Source organism: Oryctolagus cuniculus, chromosome 8, assembly GCF_051225735.1.
Source record: "Oryctolagus cuniculus isolate XC-2025 breed Fujian yellow rabbit chromosome 8, ASM5122573v1, whole genome shotgun sequence".
In the NCBI taxonomy this organism is placed as follows: domain Eukaryota; kingdom Metazoa; phylum Chordata; class Mammalia; order Lagomorpha; family Leporidae; genus Oryctolagus; species Oryctolagus cuniculus.
Genome location: NC_142874.1, coordinates 62,922,037 through 62,939,635, shown reverse-complemented (window position 1 = coordinate 62,939,635; position 17,599 = coordinate 62,922,037).

Here is a 17,599-nt window from a genome sequence, read left to right as displayed (position 1 = left end):
TTTTATTTGAGCAATTTTTCCAATACACGAAGAACAAGCATTACGTGAATGGTATGGGGTATTAGAATTCCATTTTCAAATAAGTAGTTTAGGAAAATCATATACATATTTACAATAAGAGTTCTTTGAAAAGAATATAGTGTTAAATGCATACTATCTGCAAACTATTTATAGCATTTGTTCTTCATATAAAATAAACCTAAAACGTCTTCATAATAATGATGCCTTAAAATTATTATCTAAAATCCAAAAACACATTTTGAGACATAGGGTAAGCCTCCATTTTAATAATGTAAATCCATATTTGAATCTATGTTTTAATGGTTTCCATAATTGTGAACTCTTTCACCTTATTTTTCAATTTTTTGAGATTCTCATTAATTTTACCTTTCATACTTTTTCAAAGAACAGAAAATTCTGACACTTTCTTGTGCATGCTTTTGCTTAAATTAAAATTATATTTATTTTTATTTTCTTTTCCAAAAGCACTTAAGGCATTTTTAAGTAAAATTAAATAAAATAATTTAATTATGGAACCATTTAATCTAGTTTATTAAATAAATTTTATAATATTCTAAAGCAACAGTGCATTTGTCTATTTGTATTATTAAACAGTTACAATATTATAATAATCAGGATATTTGTGTGTCGGAGTTGATCATCTAATGTGTAGGCCACATAAGAGAGAGTCACTATAGACACTAGTACCAATATTGTTATAGAAAATTTAATATTGTACACTCGCAGCAGAATAGTCTTGCAAACTTCTTGGCAGAAAATAATTTTCACTACATGGACCAGTGATCTAGATTGTAGGTTTCTGAGGAAAAGTACACAGTTCCCCATTTCTTGGATCAATAGCAGAACAAATAGCTTGTCATAGTAGCATTCAGTTAATAATTATGTATTGAATAAAGGCATTTATGCATTTGTATATCATATATGTTGCAATATTATTTCATATAATTATATATTATGTTAGTGTAGCCTTTATAATTTAAAGAGTTATCTCTGGAAAAAAATAAGAAAGCAGAGTCAAAAGTGATAGTTTGATTAAGGTCAAACTATAGAGATATACTTTTACTGAATATTTCTGTTTACACTGAATATACTTTCCTGCATGTCTATTTGCAATAATATTTATTTTTTTCTAAAAAAGCATTCTAAATGTTCCACTACACCATTAAAATTCTACTAGAATAATTTTTAATTATTTTTATTAAAATAAAAATTGTTCACATCCAACAAAACAGTTAAAGCCAATGAACCAACTAAAATTATTAAATGCATAATTATGTTAGAAGTTTCAGTTGGGAAATTTTTTATCTTTTTATGTAAACCGACAATATTGTTAATCATTCTAGATAGATTCCTAGCACTATATAAGTAGCCTTTTCATATATTCAGAAACTTGGAATGTATAACTTGTACTGGTAGTTAAATTCTAATATTTATTGAACAGTAGGAAAGGGTGACATAGACAAAGTTTCCTGCCAATGCCCTTACTGCTGGTATTAAAAACAGAGTGTGTATGAATAGAAAAGATTCCAACATGGAACATCACTACTGCTTGCCAAGTTCCTCTTTGGCCGCTAATCACTACCTGACAACGATTCAATGAAAAGTGAAGTCAGACCACCAAAGTTTTTCATATGTCATAGCCTGTTGAGCAGCAGCCAAATGTTAAACACCAGATGTCTTCATTGACCTAGGAAGGACTGAAAGCACACAATGAATAGAAATGCTGTTTCACATCCAAATTTCGTTAAACTAGTTTATACTCCAGTACACATATATTTATGCAGAACTGCTAGGCTACAGGAGCTATATATTCTCATACTTGTATTCTATTTAAATATGCACACAAATTAAGACAAACATACATACATAGAAATGCTGTGTATATGTGTAAAATGTCAATTATACCCAGTTACAACTCTACATAATGGAAAATAAAAGGACCACTTAAGAGATGGTGGAAATTAGGCCGGCGCCGTGGCTCAATAGGCTAATCCTCCACCTTGCGGCGCCGGCACACCGGGTTCTAGTCCCGGTCGGGGCGCCGGATTCTGTCCCGGTTGCCCCTCTTCCAGGCCAGCTCTCTGCTGTGGCCAGGGAGTGCAGTGGAGGATGGCCCAGGTGCTTGGGCCCTGCACCCCATGGGAGACCAGGAAAAGCACCTGGCTCCTGCCATCGGATCAGCGCGGTGCGCCGGCTGCAGCGGCGGCCATTGGAGGGTGAACCAACGGCAAAGGAAGACCTTTCTCTCTCTGTCTCTCTCTCTCTCACTGTCCACTCTGCCTGTCAAAAAAAAAAAAAAAAAAAAAAAAAAGAGATGGTGGAAATTATGAGATGTATTGCAATTAAATATATTCTTGGTTATTTTAAGTTAGTGCAAAACTAAGAAAGTATTGTCATAAATATAAGCATGATTGCAAGTATTCACACATATATCCATAATATATAAGGACTTCTAGAGGGTGCTTCAAAAAGTTTATGGAAAATTGGAAGCTAAAAATATTTATTCTGCGGTTGGTGCTGTGGCAAAGTGGGTTAAGCTGTCATCTGCTGTGCCATTATCCCATATGAGTGCCAGTTTAAGTCTTGGCTGTTCCATATACAGGCCAGTTCCATGCTAACACACCTGAGAAAGCAGCTGAAGGTGGCCCTCATAGTTGGGCCCCTGCACCCACTTGAAAAGGCCAGAAGAAGCTCTTGGCTCCTGCCTTTGGCTTGGCTGAGCCCAGGCCTTTGCAGCCATTTGGGAAATGAACCAGTGGATGGAAGATCTATCTCTCCCTCTGTCTGTCTCTCTGTAATTCTAGCTCTCAAATAAATAAATAAATCTTATAAATAAATATTTATTCTGGTACAAAAAATTGAAATACATGCATAATTTTCTAATAATAAACAATTTCCATGAATTTTTGAAGACCCCTCATATTTCTTAATGGTGTATAGAGTACCTGCTTCTTTATGACAATGGTATACTATATTTCTGGAACTCATAAATAAATGTATATATGTAATAACAGATATGGAAAATAATCTTAGATGATGAAGGAACCATGAGTCATTCATAATGTAAGTAAAGCAAATGAACTCATATTTGAAAGGCAAAAGACAAGAAGCACCAATCTAAACACAACTTTCAAGATGGTGAAATGAACTAGTATGCTACAGTCCAGAGGCAATTTAATGTGATTAATGGAAGTACAGGGACAGGAGCAGCCAAAAGCTTTACAATTGCATTCATCTTGAGTGAGAAAGCAACTTGGAGGGTCTACCTTCAGTGTGGTTCCATAGATGGAAACGCTTCTTTTTGTGAATCAGCTGAGTAGTGTTCCAAGTGTCTGCTGGCAGAACAAAAAGGATTTTATGTGGAAGAGCAGACACTGAGGTCTCGAAGTAGTGACACAGTTGCTCAATTCTATAATAAGTAAAATGATAAAGATGATAAAGATGGTCAACAAGATTCCTGATCTCTAGTTATTTACCCAAACGTGATTCTTGTTTCCTGGTTATACAATCAAACAGTAATATAAACTGTTTTGAATAATTGTTGTAGATGGAATGATCATTGCTAACCACCTGATGGTAAAAAGGGAAATTAGTCTGATTAGAGACATGCTGCATAAGGGGCAAGAGAAATATGGCAGAAGGAAAGGAAGGAAACTTGAGAAAATGGCTTGATCTACCTTTGCAGTTGTTATTGATGTAGAAAGGCCTACATATGCCATACTACATCTGGAATCCCGTGTATTTTTTTGGGATCACAGAATATTTACAACTCCAGCTAACAGACAAAATGCCAAAGTGCTAGAAAAGGGAGAAAAATGGTAAAAAAAAAATGGTGATTTTTATCTGTGTTAGTCTAAGCTAATGTCTTCTCTTTATATTAAACATAAACATGTTTCCCTCCTATGGAAAATGAAAGAAAGAAGGGCAAATTAAAGAGACACTGATGAAAACCCAAGAAGAGGTTAAAATTAGATGATCTCCCTAAGTGTAGACCACATGAAAATTGCCTTCCAGTTAGAAAGAGGTCCTAAAAATCATTCCCTGAGAAAGAATGTCAAAAAGTTTGAGAACATAGATAATTACTAAGAATATGGGAGATGAAGTGATTTAATGTAATTGAAAGCATAAAATTGAAATCTCTTCGCCTATCTATTATCAAGAAGACTTTGAGGAATCTAGAAAACTGAGTTCTGGAAAACTCAAAGCAAAGACTTAGACAATGGATTGTTGTATTGGTGTTTTTCTTCTTTAATTGTCATCTTGGCATATAATACAAATGATTAAATTCATCTTCAAGTAAAACTCAAAAGCAACTATTCGACATACAGGTTTGATTTTCCAAATGCATTTTTATCTCTCATTCTTAATTATGGACCCATAACAAATAGTTATACATATTTTAAATGGCTAGTAATGAGAAAAAATTTTAATAGTAAATGTGTAGAAAATACAGAGAAGAAATTAAGATTTTACACTTAGAATAAACTTCAGAGATTTTTTCACTAAAAATAACAGCAATAAGAGACAGTTACACTACTATTTAAATAACAACATCCAACATTAAGAAATACTGTGAAAATAAAGAAATATATTGTAAATGAAAATGTGATAGCTAACATTGATATGGAAGTACAGTTTTGCAAGGTTATATCTGGTCATTGGTTTTTAAAGAAGTCAAAGTAGTATTTTGCTATAAAGTTTTTATAACTAAACTTGAGTCTGAAAAAGGAATGAAATACCCTTAGCTAAATGAATTTTAAATTTCTCCATACTCTGTTGTTATGCTATTAATATGTGTTTCTATAAAAATGAATATTTCAGGGGGCTGGCACTGTGCTTCAGTGGTTAAAGCCGCAGCCGGCAGCACTAACATCCCATATGGGCTCTGGTTAGGGTCCTGACTGTTCCACTTCTGATCCAGCTCCCTGCTGATGTGCCTGGGAATCAGATGAGGATGGCCCAAATGCTTGGGCCCCTGTACCCACATGAAAGACCCAAAGAAGCTCCTGACTCCTGGCTTTGTCTTGGCTCAGCCCAGTAGTTGAGACCTTTGGGGAGTGAATTATCAGATGCAAGGTGTCTCTCTCTGTGTCTCTACCTCTCTAACTCTGCTTTTCAAATAAATAAGCACATCTTTATTTAAAATGAATATTTTATACAGTATTTTATAAATTTTACTAATTTTCGTTATGGAATATTTACCTAAGGACAGAATAAGGAGTTAAAAATGACTAGTCATAGGAGATGCACCCATGTGTATCTGAAACTGTAGATGAAAAATTCCTAAAAATGAGGAAAGGGAAAGATTGTTAGGATACATGGCTAGAAACATGAGAGAGTAGTAAAGAATAAGAGGTCTTGGCTTTCCTTTCCCATTGCAGGCAACCAAGTGCAACAGGCAAGAGTATTTTATTCTATGTTATTTGGAGAAAATGCATATGATTGGAAATTTTCTATGATAAATAATTATGTATGTACGTTTGTCTAATCTCTATCTACCCACCTGGAATTTGTTCTGGTAACAAGAAAATAATGAGAGTAAACAGTTGAGTTTGAATAATATTGGGCATAAATAATGGGATATTTTTGTTTTTCTTTTATTCTAAATTCATGGTTACATTTGTACAATAAAAATTCTACTGGATGTTTGTGTTCTGCTTTATTTCTTACCTTAAGAAAAGGAGAACTGAACTGAGATTTTTTAAAACATATTTTCTGACTGCCTTTTCTGTTGGACAGCACAATATCGTAATTATTTCAAAAATAAAGTGTTCATTTGCTCTTGTCAGGGAGGAATTTGTTCAGGGATCTGTAATAATGTTGATTTCATTTACCATGCCCTAAGCCAATTGCACCAGCTCTGATACATATTTTAGCACACTGATTGTAAAGATGAAATGTAGTTTCTCTGGTGATATAAAGAGTGCTGTTGGCACTAGACAGGGGATTGAACAGATAGCAAGATTCCTCCACCAGAGTTTATATAACCTCTTTTGCAGCAGAAACACCAACCAGTATATGCAAAAAATTTACACACTAATTCATATGGAAAATTCTAGATCTTTCATAACATATATATGAAATATGTTTATGTTTTAACTATAATTTTAATACTTATTTACTCTAAATTAATGATGGACAAAAGCACATGAAATTTTGTCTAATAAAATTTAATATAAAAATCTATACTTTCATCCTAAATGGGCATGTTAAACCCAACATCCAAAAATTGTCAGAAAATGTAGTCTACGTTAAAATGGTTTGTCTTTTTAAAATGATATCCAATTTATGGTGTCAAATTTTATTGCAAAGATGAAAAACTAAGAAAGGCAAATTAAAATAATAATATAATTATATTAAGTTACATTAGCTGTATAACCGAATTGTCTGTTTCCTAATTAAATAAATATGGATGGTTCCACTTACATGTAAAGCAAAATTTCTCAGATTTTAGGTATTTCCCCACATGTTATTTAATTTTGCCTCTCCTACTGTGATGAGGAAAGCATGCCACCCGGGATGTCTTTGATTTTCGGTTTACTCCACACTTATAAATTTGACTCCACTCTGTGTGGGCCCGTATCATCTGTAAAGAGGGATGGTTAGTTGTGCTCTTTCTTAGTTGAAAGACCTTTATTTATTCTTCTTCCCAAATGGCTCTGGCTGGCACTCCCAGAATGATATTGCATACAAGTGGTGAGAATGGACATCCTTCTCTGTTTCTAGATTGTAATACAAATGCTTCCTGGTTTTCCCCATTGAATATGATGTTGACTGTGGGCTTGCCATATACAGCAATTACTGTGTTGAGGAGTGCCCTTGTAAACAAATTATTTATCATAAAATGCACACTACGTTTTATCACTTATTCAGTACTTTCTCTGCATCTTTAGAAATATTCATGAATTTTATCCTTTGTTTATTGATTATTTTAAAGATTTATTTTATTTATTTGAAAGAGTTACAGAGAGAGGTAGAGACAGAGAGAGAGGTCTTCTATCTGATGGTTCACTTCCCAGATGGCTACAACAGCCAGAGCTGTGCTGATCTGAAGCCAGGAGCCAGGAATTCTTCTGGGTCTCATGTGAGTATAGGGGCCCAGGGACTTGGGCCATCTTCCACAGCTTTCCCAGGCCACAGTAGAGAGCTGGATCAGAAGAGGAGCAGCCGGGACTAGAACCGGCGCCCATATGGGATGCCAGTACTTCAGGCCAGGGCTTTAACCCACTGTGCCACAGCGCCAGCCCCTATGTATCATGTTTATTCATGTTGAACTATCCCTGAATTCCTAGGATAAATTACATGTGGTCAGAATGAATGACCTTTTTGATGTGCTGTTGGAATCACTTTGTGAAATTTTTTTTAGGATTTTGCATCTATGTTCATCAGGGATGTTGGTCTAGTTTTCAGTTTTTGCTGTTATTGTATCCTTGTCTCATTTTGGAATTAGGTAATGCTGCCTTCATGGAATGAGTTTGCATGGGTTCCCTCTCTTTTAGCACTTTGGATTTCATCGAGAAGTACTGGTGTTAGTTCCTTGCGGTGGTGTAGTGGGTATAGCCACTGCCTGCAATACTAGCATCCCATATGGGCGCCGGCTCAAGTCCTGGCTCCTACACTTCTGATCCAGTTATCTGCTTTGGTCTGGAAAAGCAGTAGAAGATGGCCCAAGTTCTTGGGCCCCTGCACCCCTGTGGGAGATTTGAAAGAAGCTCCTGGCTCCTGGCTTCAGATCTGCGCAGCTACAGCTGTTGCACGCAATTGGGTGTGAACCATCAGATTGAAGACCTCTCTCTCTCTGCCTCTGCATCTCTGTGTAACTCTGACTTTCAAATAAAAATAAATAAATCTTAAAAAAATTTGGTAGGATTCATAAATGAAGTCATTTGATTTTGTGCTTTTTTGTTGTTGTTGTTAAAGCAGTCATTACTAGTAACTCAATCTCTTCCTTGGTCATTCAGTTTTTCAGGTCCTCTAAGTATTTGTCATTCAAACTTGATTAAGTTAAGTGTTTTCAGAAACCTGTGCATTTCTTCTAGGTGTTACAATGTATTAGTGTATAGTTATACAACATTTCCTAATTATTTTTTACATTTCTTTGATATCAGCTGTAATATAACCTTTTCATCTCTGATTTAATTGATTTGAGTCTTCTTTTCATTAGTATAGCTAATGGCATATCAATTTTGTTCATCTTTTCAAAAATCAGCTGTTTGGACTGGCAGTGTGGGGAAAGCTTTTCTCTAGATTATATGTCTCATAAAATAAGCCTTTCCGTGGGTTCTGGAAGAGAAAAGTGTTTAATCTTTGACAGAAGGAATTTTACCACTCTGGAATATTGACCTAGTAGACTTTAAAATATTAGGTGAATCAATAGCTTGAAAAAAATACAGCTGCATGGAGGTTAACACAAGCTCTGGGAGGAAAATCAACAGATTGAGTTTTGATGTTCTGAAGCAAATCCATACCACGTGTAGCCAAATTAAATACCATTTGAAAAACAACTCTCAGCAGGCATGGAAGAAATTAAACACTTAAATATCGAAATGCAAGTGACTATGAATGTTTGAGTGACTTTCAAGGGTGGAGTTCTTTTCTGGCTACAAAATCAAAATATCAAACTCAAAGTCATTCATTCATAGCATGATAACAGTTTCACATTTGTTATCAAACAGGTGATAGGTCAAGGAGCCTTAGTATATTTCTCAGGACCTGTGTCATCTAATGTTGCAATAGCATCAAGGCTCCCCCGGCCTCCAATCTCCGTTGCCTCAAGTGTAGGGTCATGCAGTTATCAGATCTGACCTTCTAACAGAGGAGGAAAAACCTTAGGCTTTTTTTATGCAAAGACGAAGATGGGATGTGGGCTCAATCTGAGGATATGAAACAGTTAAACTTATATCCTAGACAGTGCCTTTGAAAGGTCCAGAGCAGGTAGAATCTACTCAACAAGGAAGCTTTATGTAGAAATCTAATCAATTTATTAACGTGTATGTACATCCTTGTGCTCTGTTAAATGGCCTATTTACATGGTCAGAATCCTGGAAACAAGCAAAAAATAGTGGGAATTCATGGAAAAAATTATTTAGAATAGATGCATGAGAATTGAGGAAGGGATGGAAGTGTGGAGATCTGTGCCTCAGAGTCATTACCATCAATTCTCCCAGAAGACAACACAGTTAATCTTTTTCTTTCTTCTAATTCTATTTTTTTTTCCTTCCCCTCAATAGGTGTTCACTTCAAATAAATATTCTGAATGTAAACTCTATCTGAGATGCCTCATCTGGATAGCTAAATTTATGATGCTCTTAATAATGTGGCTGATTTACTTCCAATCCAGTTCTCTTCTAATGGCTTAGGAAAAGCAGTGGAAGATGGCCCAAGTGTTTGAACCCTTGTAACTTTGATTTTCAAATAAATAAATAAATATTTTTAAAAAGAATAAGAAGATATGAGGAGCCATTTTCTATGTATAAATTTGATGACTTTTATAAAATAGATGAATTTTTGGAAGATAAAAATATTTTTAAATGGCTCACAAAATATTATAAAATTTCACATCATATATCACTATATCAAATTTTAAAAAGGGAGTGGGAGATGGGAGGGTTGAGGGTGGGGAGGTTATGGGGGAAAAAGCCACTGTAATCAAAAAGCTGTACTTTGGAAATTTATATTTATTAAATAAAAGTTAAAAAAGTTAGTTTGTAAGAAACACCTAACCTACAAAAATTCTAAGTCTAAATGAGTCACTGAAATAATATTATAATTAAAAATTACAGAATGCTTTGCTCAATACCAGCTTCACAATATTCTCAATACTTGTATTCAACACTAGACAGTGAAGTCTATGAGATAATACTAGCCAAATATTAAATTATGTGTTTTGAAAAGACACAAATATGTTTATAAGCAACTTGATTTGCACAAAAACTAAGTTAAAAATCACTGATGAAACTATTAATTTAGTTTAACAATGTTTTAAGACACGACACCAAGATTCAATTATATTTGTATATACTAACAAAATAACTGGAAACTGAACAAGAAAGAGATAGTATAAGTTGGGATAAGTGTATGTGTACATATGTGCCCTATTGAAAAATCACACACATAGAAACACACACACACACACACACAATTAAAGAGAAAACCTAAATTAAATGACCAAAGAAAAATACAGATGTTTACAATGTTCATAAATTGATAAACTCAGTACTGTTAAGGGGTCACTTTTCCCCAAATTATCTATGGTAACTAGTAGATCAGAGTCAAATTTTGAAAAAAGAATTTTGGATAATAATTCACAATCTGATTATAAAACTAATATGGGAATTCCAAAGTCCTAAAATAATGAAAATTAGAACAAGGGTTAGCAAATTCCACAACATGACATCAGCTTTACTCAAAGGCCACAGTAATTACGGCACTGTAGTGTTGGTGTGAGGATAGACATAGGAAGCAATACAACACAATAGAAAGGCCAGGAAGATGTTTATACATGTATGTTTGGTTGACTGTACCAGATTTCCAAAGTTATTCAGTGAGGAAATACAGACAAACAACAGTCTATCTTTAATTTTTAATACATACCACACATAAACACACACACACACACACACACAAATTATCTTAAAACATATTGTGGAATTCTATGTAAGAACTAAAATTGTTAAGTAGTGAGAAATCAAGAGCAAAGAATGGCTTGTATTCTTGGGGAAAGAGTAAGAGTTTTTTTTTTTTTAACTTTTATTTAATGAATATAAATTTCCAAAGTACAGCTTATGGATTACAATGGTTTCCCCCCCATAACGTCCCTCCCACCCGCAACCCTCCCCTTTCCCAACCCCTCTCCCCTTCCATTCACATCAAGATTCATTTTCGATTCTCTTTATATACAGAAGATCAGTTTAGCATACATTAAGTAAAGATTTCAACAGTTTGCTCCCACACAGAAACATAAAGTGAAAAATACTGTTTGAGTGAAAAATACTGTTTGAGTACTAGTTATAGCATTAAAACACAATGTACAGCACACTAAGGACAGAGATCCTACATGAGGAGTAAGTGCACAGTGACTCCTGTTGTTGACTTAACAAATTGACACTCTTGTTTATGGCCTCAGTAATCACACTAGGCTCTTGTCATGAGCTGCCAAGGCTATGGAAGTCCCATGAGTTCACTGACTCTGATCATATTTAGACAAGGCCATGGTCAAAGTGGAAGTTCTCTCCTCCCTTCAGAGAAAGGTACCTCCTTCTTTGATGACCCATTCTTTCCACTGGGCTCTCACTCACGGTGATCTTTCATTTAGGGTTTTTTTTTTTTTTTTTTTTTTTTTTTTTTTCACCAGAGTGTCTTGGCTTTCCATGCCTGAAATACTCTCATGGGCTTTTCAGCCAGATCCGCATGCCTTAAGGGCTGATTCTGAGGCCAGAGTGCTGTTTAGGACATCTGCCATTCTATGGGTCTGCTGTGTATCTCACTTCCCCTGTTGGATCTTTCTCTCCCTTTTTTATTCTATCAGCTAGTATTTGTAGACACTAGTCTTGTTTATGTGATCCCTTTGGTTCTTAGTCATTATGATCAATTGTGAACAGAAATTGATCACTGGGACTAGTGAGATGGCATTGGTACATGCCACCTTGATGGGATTGAATTCGAAGCCCCTGATATGTTTCTAACTCTACCGTTTGAGGTAAGTCAGCTTGAGCATGTCCTGAACTGCACATCTCTTCCTTCTCTTATTCCCACTCTTATATTTAACAGTGATCAATTTTCAGTTAAGTTTCAGCACTTAAGAATAATTGTGTATTGATTACAGTATTCAACCAAAAGTATCAAGTAGAACAAACAAACAAAAAAAAAATACTAAGAGGGATAACATATCAAGTTGCTCATCAACAGTCAGGGTGAGGGCTGATCAAGTCAGTTTCTCAAAGAGTTCTTAAATAAGGTACAAAATGCACAAACCATAAAACCAACACTTGAGATATTGAACTTCATGAAATTTATAATTTCTGTTCTTTAAAAGACATCATTAAGATAATTAAAGGGAGAAATATTCACTATACATTTGTCTGTCAAAGGTTTTATGCAGAATGTATGAAATATTCCTGCAATTCAAAAAAAGATAATTGCATTTCTTAAATGTGTAAAATATTCAGCAGATAACTTGCAAAACAAACTATTCAGTTTCCAAAATTCCTTCAAAAAGATGCTTGACATCCCCTATTAAATATGGAAATTAACTTTAAAGCAAATAATATTCCTCCATATGTCAATTAGAATGATTGTGTTAGAAGCCAGACCAAATCATACCACAAAAAATTCTGCATTATCAAGTGTGAGCCATCTTATCAAGCAGTAGTGCTGTGGGAACAAAAAATTCACTTTAGGAAATAGTCTGTCAGTTTGTCTTCAAATTAATTGTGTTCTGACAATATGGCATAGGATTATATTTCTATGTATTTAATTTAAAAAAAAGATAGAAAAGATTAAGTACACAGAGATATATGAATTCATGTATTATCAGCTTTTTCTTGGTTGGAAACTAACTCATATACCTTTCAATTATGAAAGCTTAAACAATGGAAAACTAGTTTACAGAATAAGGAAATTCTATACTGACAGAATAATGTATGTGAATTCCTTTTTTAAAAAAGATTTATTTATTTGAAAGTCAGAGTTACAGAGAAGAGAGGTAGAGAGAGGTCTTCCATCCACTGGTTCACTCCCCAGATGGCCACAACGGCTGGAACTGCGCCGATACGAAGCCAGGAGCCAGGAACTTCTTCTGGGTCTCCCACACAGGTGCGGCGGCCCAAGGACTTGGGACTTGGGCTGTCTTCCACCGCTTTCCCAGGCCACAGCAGAGAACTGGATCAGAAATGGAGCAGCTGGGTCTTGAACCAGTGCCCATATGGGATGCCGGCACTGCAGGGAGTGGCTTTACCCACTATGCCACAGTGCAGGCCCCATATGTGAATTTTAAGAGCATCAAGTTCAATGAAAGAGAATAGGCAAAAGAGGACATGTTTTATATCATTACACAAAATCCTTGAAAATAAAAATTTAACTGATGGGTAGTAGACATTCATTTTCCTGGTTCTAACATAGTACAGTCTTGATCAATCCAGGAGGGTCACAAAAGAATAATGGAAGCACTGGCATATTATTTATTAAGATATTGGATTTTTGCAGGCTGTATTAGTTTGCTAAAACCCGATAAAGTGTATAATAAAATTGAATGCTATTTACTATGTGTTCTATCTCAATAACAGTGATATAAAAACTTGAAATACTCTATATTCCATAGTTTTCTGGAAGAGTTGAGTTACTGGGAAGCACACTAGTAGTAGAAATCTCTTAGTAACATGAATATAACCTATTTTTGGAGAATATAGGAAGATGACGTTATAAAACTTGAATAGGATTGAAGAAAATGTTGTATTCTGTAAATTGAGAATGAGAAGATTTGGGGGAAAATGCTTCAGTGAAATTTTAGTTTAGGCCACACACTTGTTCTGATTAGAAAACATTCTCCCATGCCCCTCATTGAGAACATAGACTATCTCAATATTTTAACAAATCTCGGCGGCTTCATGTTTTTGCTGAAAAAAGAGGGATCCTTGAATAGGCACATTAGTATGCATTGAAGCGTTTAAGATATTCCCACTGTAATATACATAGGATTCTTTAAATCCCCAGAGTTTTTGATGATACCAAAATCGAGAGGATGGTTTTACTCTGTACTTCCCTAAGACACCTTTTTTTTTGTCGTATCCAATACCTTTTGTGTAGAAGATTTGATCTTTCCTTTCAGAGGATTTTATTATAAAGGTAGTGTTGAAGAAAAAAGATGAATATAAAGCAAATCTTAGTCTAACTTTTGATTTCACAAGTTTGTCCCCTTAGAATATTCTTCAAAAAGGGTGAAATTGAAGATCATGATACATTTTTATTTAGACTCCAAAATTTTACTAAAACGTGATACAGAATCATGTCTTCCAAATTTAAAAAAAGAAGAAAACATCAGATAGAGTGTGCTTTATTATGGTTAAGTATTTCCATTGATTGGGAAATAGAACCATGCTTAGACCTGATGTTGTCTTTATTTCATAATTTTTTATTATTAACACTATAGGAAATTATAATAACTAAATTTCTCTTGGCAATATATTTACTAATCCAAATGCACACAAGCATAAAGAGCCACTTTTTCACATACAGCTTACTTCAGTATGGAACAGACTCTACCATCCACTTGACTTTCGTTTTGGGAAAGTTTTTCTGGTGGTCTAGTGAGAAATTCATTCTGATTTTATTTTTATAAAACTTTTCATAGCTCATATATTAAAAACATTTTTAATAAACAGGAATCAAAAATGTGTGAATCAAAATATCACTTTGATTTGTAATGAATTTCTAGATTATGGTATAGTTATCAACTAAGGGATATTGAGAATATAGCAGTGAGATTTACATACATATATTTAGTTAATTAAAAATACATTCTTAGGCTTTTGCTACAACACAAGTTTAACATTTTCAAGACATAATAACTCTTCTGTAGTATTTCTGCTGATATAATAGTATTACAGTCTTCAAATGTTACAACAATACATCATTTTGTGGTCAACATGCTAGATGTTGAGGTCTTTAACTTATTAAAATTATCATATTTTATTATAAATATGTATATATAAAGCTATCACAAATAAGCTTAATGCTATTATACGAGAAAAATATAAAGCCATACTATTCTCAATGATTTCAATAGTAAGCTTAAATTCATGATCTAGTCTCATTTCTATTCATAAAATCCAGGCAACCCATATGGCAATTGATGCTCCATCAAGGGTATATGTCAAGGATTTCAATATTCAAGAAAGGATTTATAAAATTTCTACTGAGTTCTCCATATTTTTTGCTTATAAATGATATGATAGTATGCATTTGAGGGGCAGACAAGAGTATTTATGAAATACATTCACCCATATATTGGAAGATTAATATTTGGACACACAAAGCTGTGACATGGCTTTTGTAGACAGTTCTCATATTTGCTATTTTATTCCACACTAGAATGAGCAGCAGAGCAACACTTTCTATTATTTTTAAGTTCCATCTCCAAGCAGTTTCTCCCTTTATTAAATGTGCCATCATCCTTAGCAACTGTGCAGTGTGTGCACTGGACTGCACAGCCTCCTGTGAGCTTTCATCTGGTTTAGTTGATCCAGAATTTGCCATTATCCCTCCTTCTAAACCCAATTTAAAATATTTTGACACTGTATACAATGTGTACAATTCTACACTGACTTACCAGCTTTTGGGATAGTGCAATCATCTGAGTCTTTTTCAAGGCTTTATTTCATTCTAGCATGTTATTACCTTCCCCAGCTGACTGGCTGCATATTGCCATCACTGTTTTATTCTTTGGAAACTGAGTTAGGGACCCATCTGTATTATATCCCAACTGTGGTAATTTCTCTTGTATCTTGCAGCAATGAGCAACAACATTTTCTTAAAGATTCATCTACCTATTTATTTATTTATCTATCTGAAAAGCAGAATGAGCAGAAGAGAGAAAGAGAGACAGAGAGATAGAGACAGAAAGAGAGAGAGAGAGAAAGAGACTTTCCATCTGCCAGTTCACTCTCCAAATAGCCACAACAGTTGGGTCTAGGCCAGGGCAAAAGCAGGAGACAGGAACTCTATCCTGGTCTTGTATATTGGTAGCAGAGATCCAAATACTGAATCCATCTTCTGATTCCTTCTCAGGGACATTAGTTGGAAGCTGGGTTGCAAATGGAGCAACTAGGGCTCAAATCAGCCTACCAATGTGGTTTGCTGGTGTCACAAAAAGCAGCTTAACTGAACCACAACACTGGCCCAGAATTTTCAATAATTCTTACAATAAGAGATGACAATAATTTATTATAATCAAAACCAATATTGTTTATTTCCAGTTTATATTCAGGGTAAGCAGTTGTATTTTCCTTATAGCATTAAGAAATTTAATGAAATACAACTCTACAGGACATGCAAAATAAGTGTTTTGCAGATCTATATTTCCTGTATTCACAGTTGATTTATAGCTGCATGTTTCCAGGCTTCCCTTGTTCTCCATACCTATGAGCTCAATCTGTGACCACAGCAATAACAAATATTTTAAATAATTTATCAGAAATAATTAATTTACAACTAACAATGTAGATAAATTACCCTATTGTATTATAGCTTTAATTTTATTTTCCTTTGATGATGGGCCAATTTTCTTCCTTTCTATCTCAAGCTCCTTAAAGATGTATGTGTTGCCTCTTTTATTATCTTCCTTTTTTATTTTTTAAGGAATACAAACTTCATAAGTACAACTTTAGGAATATAGTTATTCTTCCCACCCTATCAGCCCTCCCACCCACACTCCCACCTCACCTCCTTCTCCTTCTCCCCTTGACAGTCTCATTCTCCCTTAAGATTCATTTTCAATTAACTTCGTACACAGAAGACCAATTCTATACTAAGTAAAGATTTCAACAATTTGCATACACACACAAACACAAGCAAAACTGTTTGGGAGCTGGTTTTACAGTTAACTCTTAATATAACTCATTGAGGACAAAGGTCCTGCATGGAGAGTTAGTGCACAGTGACTCCTGCTGTTAATTCAACAATTAACACTCTTATGTATAATGTCATTGATACCCAAGGCTTTTGAAATGAGCTGCCTAGCCTTGGAAGCCTTTTGAGTCCACAAACTCTGTCAGTATTTTAGACACGACCATAAGCAAAGTGGAAGTTCTATCCTCCCCTCAGAGAAAAGTGCATCCTTCTTTGATGGCCACTTCTTTCCACTGTGGTCTCACTCAAAGATCCCCTTCATGTAGGACATTTTTTTTTTTTGTCACAGTGTCTCGGCTTTCCATGCCTGAAATACTCTCATGTGCTTTTCTGCCAGAGCAGGAAGCTTAAATGGCTGATTCTGATTTCGGAGTGTTATTTAAATCAATTGTCATTATATGATTCTGCTACATGGATTCCTCCCATGTTGGACATTCTCTCCTTTTTAATTCTATCTATTATTATTACCAGGCATTTGATCCTATTTATACGATGTTCACCTTAACACTTGATATGATCACATTAACAATTAAGATGGCATTATTACCATCAAGTTTTAATGGAATTTGAATTTCCATGACAAGTTTTTAAACTGTACCCTTAGAAGTTAAGTCCATAGAAATGTATGCGGAACTATACAGCTTTACAGTTACCTCCCTCCTCCCTTATTCCCACTCTTATTTTTTACTGAGATCTATGTTAAATTGGCATTATATACATATGATTAACTATATGTTAAGTAACGAGTTCAACAAATAGTATGAAGAAAAAGAAAAAATAAAACAAGACTGTTCCTTGACAGTCAAGACAAGGGCAGGTCAAGTCATCCCTTTTCAAAGTGCCAATTTAGCTTCTACAGATTTCGTTTTAGGTGCTCTATTTGTTCTCACAAATCAGGGAGATCATACGGTATTTGTCCCTTTGGAACTAGCTTCTTTCACTAAGTATGATGTTT